Consider the following 12,504-nt stretch of genomic DNA (forward strand, 5'->3'; position numbering starts at 1 on the left):
GCAGTAGGAAGGCCTTCTGAGGAGAGGAACTCAATGAATTCTTGATGAATAACAGCTACTCACAATCCTGTCCAGCATGCAGCCCTGTAAACAGCAGTCTCTGCCTTCAAAGGTATTCTGCCACTGTTCTCAATTGCCATGGCACTTTCCTGCTCACCTGGATCCTGTTTGCAGTTTGGCTGACAAACTCCAGCTCACTTGATTGCCTTTGTCATTTTGCCTCATGTTTTGTCTTGTTTGATAGTAATAAATTAGATAATCATTATAAGCAATAAGGTTATGAAGATAATTGACAAATGAGGTTGTTGAAAGATTTACTGCTCTGGGCTGATCCTTGACTAGTTTCCCCGACAAAGAGCCTCATCTAGTTCACACTGCCAGTAATTAGCTTTATCTTTATTGCATTGTAAATACTGCTTTAATCACTGTACTATTTAGTTTGTGAGATGAGATTTCATACCAGTAACTTAAATAGGGTTCCTGTGCTGCCACTTCTTTTTCTTTCCTTAATTCCTTTTATTCTTCACTCCTTTTATGATGAACGCACAGTGAAGACTGGCAAAGCCATCTGAGTGTGTTTACATCATTAATGCCTTAAAAAGGGATTCCCTAATGGGCAGATGAATTTAGTTGAGAGACAAAAACATACTCCTTCAGGGAACCAACATGATGGACCTGTGCTGGGATACAGTCATTTCCTATTATTCCAAGTTTCCTTGGCTTACAGCAGCTCTGGTTGCGGTAAATGCCCTGTGCTAATTTGTTTCTAGTGAGATATGATCTTCCCCAATTCATTCTAGTCTGGTCTGGTACCAGATTTGGAGGTTGATGGCCCTGCCTGTAGCAGGGGGGTTGGAACTTGATGATTCTTGAGACCGTTCCAACCCAAGCCATTCTATAATTCTATGATTTGCCTTTATATCTAGATAAGCTTGCCAAAAGCTGCTTGCTTGACTTGAAGAAAATGTTTGTATGCACACAAGTACTGTTACGGGCTAAGCGTATATGTTGGTGGAGTATACACTGCTTGATTCTGCCCCTCTGTGCAGAGGTGTATTAGAACTTCAAGAGTGCAAAGGAAAATTTCTCTTTATCTGATGCTTAAAGAGACACAAATTCCCCTTCTTTTTTTTGGCCTTCTCAGTGAATGAGAGCTATAGTTTTGGCTGGACTTTGGGAAATATTTCCTATCAAAAGTACCTATTGGATTTTGGCTATTTTGAGGAAGTGATCTCTAGAACCTCAGTATGTCAGTTGTTTAAAATAAGACTAGACAAAGCCCAAAGTTTGCCATCATACACTCAAGCAGAAAAAATCCTTCAGCTCCAACTGGAGTTCATCATGCTGAGTCAAGAACGGCCAGTTGTGTTTAGTGCTTATAATTGTCCAGAAGTATTAATGAGGGAATTTTCTCCAAAGTCTAGAAATGACAGATTTTAAAATGTGAAGAATTAAATACAACTGGACCAAAACTGTAGCTGGCTTTTGTATAATACATTAAATAAATACTCCAATTATTTTCTAAAATTAAGGTCTCCCCTTCTCAGAAATTTGATTTGGGTACAGCATGGCATATGCCCTATTCTCTTAAAAGATCAGTGTTTACAAATTAAGTATGATCAGTTAATAGAGATAATACTTCCACTATGAGAAAAGTGGCCATCATTTATTATAAAAATCAATTTAAAAGATCTTCATACCAAAGTAATTATATAAAATTTTACTCCATCATGAAAGATAAACATGCCTTTTCATAAAGCAGGCCTGCCAAATTGAATGTATTTGATTGAATGCTTAACAAGGATACTGTGCCACAGTTTGGTAGGAATTATGATTTATTCCTCCCAACCTCCATTAGAGTCTTTGTGTCACATACTATACACTACCCTCTTGCCCCTGTTCCTCTTCCATCAAATGCATTTACTGTCCCAGCAACAGAAGGCTGGGGGTGGATAAAAAATGTGCCTGCACAGCCAGGAGTGCTTTGATGCCATTGTAATGTGGGCATAAAATCAAGGAACATATGTAGACGCAGCTGCTCACAGTTGTGAAGGCATGTAAAAAATATGGGACAGTTGAAAAACTTTGATAGATTTTATAACTGGGGAGCTATATATTTTTATTGTATACTATATGAACCCACAAAAAGTGATGTTTTCCTTTTGTGCATTTATTCATTGCTCGTTTACAACAGAGTAATTCCATCATGCAACGAACTGGAAGGTTTATGTCTAGTCTCTTCACCAGGAGTTTTAAGTTTGTTGCACTAAATCTGTCTGACAGAGAAACCAGACAGTGACAAGGACTGGAGGCATTGAAGAGAAGGCTGAAAGGATGTCTTAGTGTGAATCACATCCCTGGCCATATTTCAGTTTTTTGCACGTAGCTTGTTAAAGGAACTAGTAAAGCAGCTTTTTTTTTTTTGCTTGGTGTTGATATCCTAGGGTGGATTGTTTGGGGGAAGACTAGAAACCAAGTTTGAAGTTCTGCTCTGAAAAAGTAAGCTGGTATATATTTAGTCCTTCTCAGTTATCTTCCCAAAGTAGTCCTTATTTTATATTTGTTCAAAGATGCATATGCCCTACAGACCTTCATATAAGTCTCCTCCTCATTTGGAGGATGTCTTACCTAACTCTTTCAAAGGCAGCAATCTCACTGTGACCATTCCACTAGAGAATATAAGAGAGAAAACACTGCTGAACACTGCCTAGGGCTTTTCCATTTTAAAGCAATCCAGGATCTGTAACTTAAGAAGTGCAGAGGAAACCAAAGTAGGAGAATACCAAAGGAGAAACTACATACAAAAGAAACAACTATGTACAGAAACACAGCAAAACTCTTGAAATTGCAAATATTATATGTCTCTGAGTCAACTTTATACTTTAATGCCATTGGTCCTACTCTGGAAATTTGGCTTTTAAATTTAGCGTGAAAAGCACAAAGCCACAGTGCATAAGCATGCCACTACAGAAAAGATATCATGTACCCTCATCTTGAGCAAGGCCATGAAATGACAAAAATTAAATATCTATCTCTTAATGTGCAAAGTGAGTAAACAAAGAGAAATTTCTACCATATAGAGATGTAGTAAGGATCATCTAGCTACTGTGTTCAGTGCACTTTTACAGTGCGTGCGCTGTTGTTATAAACTGAGCCCTTTCAGAGAGGGAAAGTAGGTCTAATTATTTCTACACCAGTCACTCATCTCAATTAACAAATTAGAATATAAAATACCAGTTGAGAAACAGATGTTTGATACTCAGAGTCAGCTTTGTAGTAGCTGTATGCAATATTCTATTTTTAGTGACAAAGCAGATGAGAGCTCATGCAAAGAAAGATACAACAGTAGGAATCATAGGATTTTATGGTGATGGGTTTCCACCAAATTGTTACAGTAATAACATCATCAGTGTGTTCCTTTTAAAGGCAGTGGAACAATGATTACAGTTTAACTTGACCCAGACTGATAGTTTGTAGAACCTGTCGAGGAGCTGTTTCTTTCTATACGAGCAGAAAGGTGCAAATATCTGCTTTTGACATAAGTTTTAGCTAGTTGGAAAGTTTGTGTGCATACTGCTAGGTGTAATTTTCCTTAAAATAGGAGGAATAGTCACTAGGAGAAGTCATATCCATGCTATGGGTAAAAAATTAGCGAACAAATTTGCTAATTATGCAACTCTCCACTAGAGTCATCTTCCTCCACCTGTAACACTAAAACTGTAAATAGATGAACACAAAATTTTACCTCTTCATTAATTTGGAATTCAGACAGATTGGGTCAAAAGAAAATCAGACATTTTAAAGAAGTCTGAAGAGCAATGCAAAAAAATTGGTTCAATCTAATCTCAAGCTACTATCATTGGTGGTTTTATGATAAACAGAAAATGAATAAGAAATACATATTGCATCTAAGATAAACACACAGGGTAGAGTTACCTGTTAGTGACTTACAGTACAATGTTACACAATATTCTCCTTTGGATAATTAGAGGTTTTCTATCTCCAAGAATTAATATCCCCAAAGGCTGGAGGCTGTTTTTCTTCCTCACCATACGGTCAGACTATTGATTTCCTCACCTTTCTAGCTACATGAAGGAAAAACCCTGGCTTTTTATGACATTGAGAACATGAATAATTGTAGTTTCTAATTCAGTGCCATCAAGTCTTGAGTCACAGAAGCTTTCCATGTCTCACCTCTCAGTATCATTGGTGCCACCTTTTTTTCTCAACCATTGTGAGTCCAGAGAAACAGCATAAGGATACTGCATGAAACTGGATAGAGGTAACCAGTCGACCAGTCTTGCAGTAGCTGCACGTGGCATTTGAGGAGGATAGGACATGTCTTGATAAGGATGGTTTTCTTAAAGCCGGGCTTTCCTGAATCCAGTGCTAGTTGTCAGGGAGCAATAAGGGCTAGCTGCCCACGAAGAGGTGTGGGAGAGGGGCAGCCAAGGAAATCCCCCACATGCATCTGAAGGGGCTGAGTCAGGACTGTGCAACAATCTCAGGCATGGCAAAAGAATGAGACCTTGCCTCAGCTGGGCAGCCCCAACAAAGTCTGCATGAGAAATTGTTGTAGTGTAAGGCTGAGTGACCCTGTTAGTGCTGAGAACCAGCATCTCTACAGTGCAGTTCAGAGAAGGACTGAAATTCCAGACCTGGAGCCCCTGAGCCTGTGGACTGGAGTGGTTGGGAGGGAGAATTTCACAGGTGAGGCTGGTCAGGGCTGTTAATGTTCCTGAATGTCCTCCAGGCCCTGACATCAGTGCTGCCCTTACATCACCTTAGAACCTGGCAAAATCAGTGATGCTTTCAAAAGTATCCACTGACTCTGAGGGATCAAATTTAAGGACTTTGCAGTTGTGCAACAGTGCTCAAACGTCTGCATTATTCATCTGGCCCTCATCACTATACTGAGCTGTAGGGAAACTGTCAAAATGCATTACTTACTGCATCTTTATATTTTATAGGTCAAATCATTGCCCCCACTTTACAGGTATGATTACAGGTAGGATTTTGAGTCTGGGGCAGACTGTTGGCATGTCTGCGCTGTGCAGTGAAGTGTGAAACTTACCTCCTTGGGGTATTAATGTTCATAGCTGCTTCTGAACCAGAAACAAAACAATCTCAGCATAGCCTCTGAGCAAATAAGCTGTAATGATAAAAGAATGCACTCACAAGGTCTGGCACAGCGGTGTCAGATGTGGTCAGATTGTGTTCAGATCTCATGATTCTCTGCTCCTTATTAAGTAGTGCCATGTGAATGTATCAGCTTGGAATCTCCATGCTGTACTTGACTAAACATTGCAGCCATGCCCGAAGTGGTTCACTTGCAGACGATAAGGGAGTTGATGGCAGAGCAGGAAATACTTTTGGAGGATTCTTCCTACGGCCCTGACTAATGCTAAATAGATCACCTCTGGGAGTCACTGAGAGACTATGAGAATAGCTGCAAAAAAAGCAAATGTTCTAGAGGTTGAGTACATTTTAAGAACAGTTGTATGGATCATTCTGTTTGGTTTAAAACACAGCAACATCTCTTAGCTCTTGTTCAAATCAAAAAGGAAAGAAGATTACATCTCATTCAGATACGGTAAGCAGAGCTTACCAACAGTGTTCCAATCTGTGCTGCAATCTCAGCATTTTCTCTCTGTTTATCTTATTAGCTGGCAGAAATAATAAGAACAATTTGCATAAAGTAAAAAAAAAAAAAGTTGAGCTCATCCTGTTTTGTTAAACATGGAAGCCAAAGTTCAGAGTTAACTCAATTCCAGAAAGATTTGTTCCGCTGTTTTGCAGATTTTCTTTCCATTTCTCTTTCCCCTACTAGGGCCATATAAAGCAATTCTTGAAAATGTTTCCAAGATTGCATTAACAGCAATCACAAGCACTGAGGGAGATACAATCACAAACATAATCAACAATAGCCTTGATGTGAAACATTTGCTCTCAAACTTGGTAACTGTTAGAGCTTTGTTTTAATTCAGTTCTATCTAGGACTTGGAAGATATTACTCCTGCTTTTTCATTTAACATGGGACAATGCATGAAGCCTGCCCTTTGTCATCCTCAGCCAAATAACTGGATACCAAATTAGCCTTTACGTTAAATTTCTTTGAAATAAATGTTATTGAAAGGGAAATCTAGGGGAAAAAAAAAAAGAACTTGAAGACTGTTGGCAAAAGGAAAGGGGTGCTATTGTACCTTTTTGGCTTTTTTAATATATTCGTTCTAATAATAAGTGAAAAGACATTGAAGGAAATAATAGAGAGGGATATTCAAATTCTACATTGATAGTTTAATGAAGGTGCATACAGATAATATGTAACGTCCCACAAAATTTAACTGTTCTACTCCCCAAATATCATATGTTGGTGTTATTTTTTTTTTCCCCAATAGGTAGAAGAAATTAGCTATGGGATTCTAATGTTACAGTTCTCATACAAGTTCTGTGAGCTTGCTTTTAAAGTTTCTCCAAGAAAGTTTACATTTACATGCAATAGGCAGAAGAGTCTATTTCACATAAAAGACAAATTAGGAAACTGGAAAGACTGTTCTTACTGGAGTGTTAAAATAGAGAATGGGTCTGTCTTACTGAGTTAGTTTTTGACTATGGGTGCAGAAATTGAGACACAAATTGTTGGTTTTCTGGGTAGGTCCATCTCCCATTGACTCCACTGGCAACACAGGGTGGCCAGCAGCTTTCTACTCTAAGTGCCTTGAGCTCAGTTTTGAAACCAAGAAATCAAAAAGCAGGAATACACTTTGGAATGATGAATCTTGAGTTCTTAATAATAGTTTCTTCTGATGTAAAGCAGAGATGTCTTGGCTTTTACTCAGCACCTGATGAGCATTCATAACTCAGCATTTCAGTAGGTTTGTTTTGTCCTGAAAGAAAAAGTCCTTGAGTTAGGTTTAGCCTTTAGTATGAGGATTTTGTTCTTGCTGGCAAAATTACAAATTTAGGAACACTAAGGCCTTGAGCATTTAACATTCTATTTCCAGTAGAATTTTTCATTTGCATCTTTCCTCAAGATCTGAATCTATTAGTAGACCTCACAGTAGTGTGTATTGATAAGTATTTTTAATAAATTGCATGATATCAGAGTGTTCTTTGAATTGAATTGGAAGCCAGGCAGTGTTATCATATAATGTCCAGGCCAATAATTGCTATAAATTGACTTTATATTCATGACAGTTGATTCACTAGGAACAAATGCAGTAGTTCTTCTCTCCTTAGTTCTTTCTGAAAGTAATGCCTCCTGTTTATTTCTGTGGAAACTACAATAGCTACAAAGAGCATAATAAAAGTATTTGATAGAGAAAATTCTCAGCTACAAAAAAAAAAAGTTTTTCAACATAGTCACCATCATTAACTATACATTTTTACCAGTGATGAATTGGAGCTGGCATGCTGCACTCAGGAAAGTCTACACCAGCTGAGGTGACCCACTGTCAGTGTCACTACTGCTGAAATACACCACCCACTGTCTCGCTGTGCTCACACACACTGTTTAGTCTCCATCAACATTCAGCAAGCATCAATTAATGGCAGTGGATGCCATTTTTTCCACATGGAGGAATTCAATTGATCCCACACCTTTGTTTCAGATGCACTTCCCTGTCAGGCGCCATTCTGTCAGACTGCCCCTCTGTCACACAGCAACAAAATGTAATGGGATATCAGTGGGAAGGTTCAACCTCTACTGCTGTACCACCAACATCTGCCTCTGACATCATGGACTAACATAATAAAATAGGCATTACTTTCAGAGCAGCTTTCATATATTAAAAACAGGCTTTACTTGGATTATTAGAACGTCAAGCAGTGCTTATAATATGTGTTTTAATATATATTTGTAATAGTTTTTACATACCTTGCATATTTTAGTGCCTGAATTAGACTGACTTTGGAGAATGCGTAAAATGAAAGTAATATAATGGCAAAAAGATTCACAAGCATATCATTGCTGAGTTTTTTTTAAATATGCTATTACAACAATCTGAATTAAGAGCCAAAGTCCCTTGCATGTTCCAGATGGTGTACCATTTTCCTTTCAATGTTCTCCAACTGTGCTCACTGAAACTGAAGGCATAGGTCGCGAAAAAACTGTTTATTGTATGTTATAACCTCAAAAATGAAAATTTAACTTTAAATGATGTGGCAATTTTAAGATTTTGTGCATTTTCTGAAGGATAGACTGGGAGCATTTTAAACTGTTGAAAATGCAAGATGTGTCTTTCTTTTAATTCTGCTAAAGGCTTGTTTTAACCATAAGAATCCCTGGAGCTCATCTTCTGAGCTTTGTTTGAATGGAGTTTTACGTCCTTAGAGCAAAATATTACGAACAGAATGACACAGTTGTGATTAATATGCTGTGTACAGGGATATTTGAAATTGTAGGAGTTCTCAGATTTGCCTCTGCAAGATCCAAAATTGACTGCAGAGATGTTTTAATATCAGACCAGGTTTGTTTGATTTTGAAGAAGGACAGAGATGACTTCCTGAGTACTAAACATCTATACAGCATCTTGGATCATGAAAATTATACATGCTACCAGATTAATGATACAAAAGCTGTTCGATGTAGGAGACAGGAGTCCCTCCTCCACAAATAGCTTTTCAAATCTAACTCTTGTACCCATGCAACTAACCCTACCCATTTACATCTATAGCTGCTAGTAATCTGAATTGCAACACATGCAAGACTCTACCATATAGAAAGAATGCTTATTACACAGTTCTGTCATCTCACATAGCCAGAATATTGACACAGAAAAACGCTGCATATATATTCCAGATTTTGGGGCACATGCGCATGGCAAATACAGAAAATTCTAGAACAATAAAAAAGCAGTGCAGTGTCAAGTATAAGGGTGATGAACTGTGCTCCCTCTAAGTATAGCACTGATGCAGAGGTAGAGGGGAAACAAGGAGTAGTACTGGCCTCACAGTAGTTTTATGCAAAAGAATGTTTCATGAGAAAAAGAAAAACACAACAGAAAAGGAACGAAAATTATGACAGCCTAGAACATGTCTGTTTTTCTGTTAGTTGCAGTTACTAGCCATAAGACTTTTCAAATGCAGATGTCTGTGTTTACTACCTGGTTGCAAATTATCTGGCTTATTTTTAACATATGCCTCTAAATGTCACAAGAACACCTTGCTATATTAAATAGCAATTACGTTAGCTAGCGTCAAAGAGTTAGTGCTCCTAAAAGACATGCCTCGTAGAGATATCTCTTCATTACACTTTGTGGCAGTGTACTTAGTTGTGCTACGCATTGTCCCTTAATGATGACTTACTCTCCACTGATTTTAGCAAGAGTTGAGGATTGCTATCTTAGATTAGACATAGAAATATAGAAGCTTGGTGTTGTTAAATTATATTCTATTATTTCAAACCATTCCTCTAGTATATCAGGAAAATTTTTCATTCTCATTCAAAATTTTCATCATCGTGGAGTATTATCAACTAGTAGAATTAAGGATTTTCTCTTTCGGTCATTCAGGTATCACATACTGGTCAAGACAGACTACATCTACATGTTACTGTCATTTTCACATAAAGTTGTAACAACTGTCAGGGCTCTGAAGACAAATAAAACTTATAGAAATAATAAGGAAGATCAAGCTCATGTGGACCTCCCCCAGCATTTCCTTCTGCCTGTAGGCCATGGGGATCTATGCTGGTTTCCAGCTAAGGTATAGCTGGGTTTATCTAAGAATTCTTCTGTTCTTGATTCACAACATGAATTTTTGGTCTTGCTTTTTCAGTCTGAATCTGTATGGTGATTTCTGGACAGCATCTGATACTGGTTACTCTCTCTGAATGTAACCTGTGATTTGGTTTTCTGGCTTGCGCCTTGGACCCAGTTTGTCACTGTGGTTGTGTCTGCTGATCTGTACTTACAGTTGAGCCTGGCTGTTTTCCCTGGTTCTGTCCTGTCTGGGTGCTGTGGGGCTAGGTCTTGGCTAGTGAGGCCCTTGCCCTGCTGTTTGTGGTATCAGGTTTAACTCTTCATCCCTTAGGGGGCAGCTGATTCTGGCAATGACTCTAGCTGTTTTTCTAGCAAGATCTGCACTTGTACAACTGTTTTTTTTCTAGCACATAGTTCTCTAGACTTTCTAAGAGCCATATGAGAGGGTCAGAGCTATTGCTGAAGTCTAGCTGTGTGATTTCTAGTACTACTTTATTACTCTCAAAAGCCTATTACGTTCTTAAAGAAGGTACATAAGTAGATAACACTTGATGTACTTTTAACACGTTTGCTAGATATTAATATCCCCTCTAAAGTTTCAATGTTTACAAATACTGTCTTGAATTATTCATTTAAATGTCTCAGGAAACTGTTAGTAAGATGCTGTTTTTATCCCAAAATGTTCTTTTATCCTGTTGAAGGACATATTCTTCCTGGTCTTCTCATGTCTTATTGTCTTGCATGAATTTTAAAAGATTACTGTTAATAATCTGCAGTTGCCTCAGACCGCTCCAAGTCATGTAGTGTAAATTTCAACAGGATAAGCCAACTTAAACTTAAAGAAAGAAGAACACCAAGCATAAAGTTCTATTGCACACACGTTGTATATTGTTCAGCTCTCACTCCCTGAAATGATTCAGACCTGCACTGAGTTTCTTGAAGTGCATTTTTATTGTTCTCTGTTCTTCCCTTGTGACTTCCAAATGTTATCATTTTATCACTTTCCTTCAGGTTTCTTCCCACCTACCTTTATCTATTACACTTTATCTACAAACAGTTCTCAGAGCAGTTTAAGAACTTGTTGAATTTTATATATGGGAAAAAGGGATATTTTTACTGCTTTATCCAGTTAACTGAAGTGTTCAGAGTAGCCTTGGGGAGAAGTCTGTTTTTAACTTTGTTATGATAATTACCTCTACCCTCTGTCCTGCCATTTTAGTTTTCCAATGTATATCTGTGTTCCTTGTTTTTGTTGAAAATACAATTGGATCTCTTTTTATCTAGATTTTAATATTCATATTTCAAAATTTTCTACATACATGGTGGGATAAGATTTTAAACTTTCATGTAGGGAGATACTTATTTAACACCATACTTATATTCTGAGGGGGAAAAAGAGTGATGTACTTCAAATTCCACTAACTCATTGTAGTCTGAGTTAGAGCAGATGAGTACTAATGGAGCCCTACAGGGTCATATTTTGATTTATCCCATGTTAAACTGAATAACAGTTGAAATCAGTTAACCTGATTTGCACCCACAGCTTGAACTGCATAAAATACATTGAGTTCAATATGCTAGCTGTATAATTATATCGGTAAACAGATAAAATATGAAATGGAAATCCGGTGGTGCTGACAACATAGTCAAGATTTTTTTAAACAGTCTTTCTAAATGCAGTTCTTCCTTTCCCGAAAAGATGTAAGTCAAGGTGATCATTTTAACTCAAGTAGAACTAAAGGCATCTTATGCTTTCAAAGCAGGTGTACAAATGTCCACTTTATGAGAAGTTTAGCCCCCTACTGTGATAAACGTAGCCAGCTTTTCTTCATCTGAATGCAGTCCTTTACTTCTTAAAGGGCTTATGCTTAATAGGCTCTGATTTACTATCTTTTAGAAGAGTAGGATAATAATATCCCAAAGGTGTTCTGTAAGGAAATAAGGAAGCAGCGTTCATGTCAGATAAAACAGTTGAGACAATTATTCATATTCATCAATATCACCATGAACACCGAGGGATGCAACTGAAAAAAATTTTATTCATAGTGGTGAAAGATGTATAAACCTCGCTAAATGTAAAACTTCACTTTGTTCTTTTCTATTTATTCCTGTCAAAAAAAAACCCTGTTCCTCTGCATTTTTTTTCTGTATGATGAAAACAAATGGTTCTTATTCTTTCCTCCAATCTACCCTTGCTCAAGGATTTAGGGTTCATTTTTCTTTAAGAATGAAAGAATGACTCAAAACATAATTCACTCTGGGGATTCTTCAGCTATTGAAGAAATAACTTGCCAATTGCCAAAGATAGAAGTGAAACTGATTTGTTTGCATTGTCAAAGACCCTGATATAGAAGGAAAGGAATAGTACCATCACATGCAGATCTGTTTTATGCCATTAAGTAGGTTCTTTTACTTCATAGTCTTAAGTCATGATAAATAAGGATCCATTACCTAATTCTTAGTAAGCAAAGGGCAGAAAAGGACAGAGCAGGAAACAAAGCATACCATTTTCATATGCATATTGTTTTAAGGAGATTTTAGAACAGAAATAAACCCTAGTATAAAAAATTTCTTCCAGTTGAATAGGAATGTTACAAAGTGTTTTAAACTACTTAGCAGCAAGGTACCATAAAATGAAGATGTATGCTTTGCATATGAAGTATTATCCAGTACTTACTATTTGAAGCTTTTAAATAGTTGGGTAGTCTTAATATAATGTGAAGTGTGAGTTTAGTGGTACTATCTTTTTTTGGAAGAGTAGGTATTGTCCCATAATTTCCATTTTTCCTGTTTCTTCCCTGTA

Source organism: Numida meleagris, chromosome 6, assembly GCF_002078875.1.
Source record: "Numida meleagris isolate 19003 breed g44 Domestic line chromosome 6, NumMel1.0, whole genome shotgun sequence".
NCBI classification, from domain to species: domain Eukaryota; kingdom Metazoa; phylum Chordata; class Aves; order Galliformes; family Numididae; genus Numida; species Numida meleagris.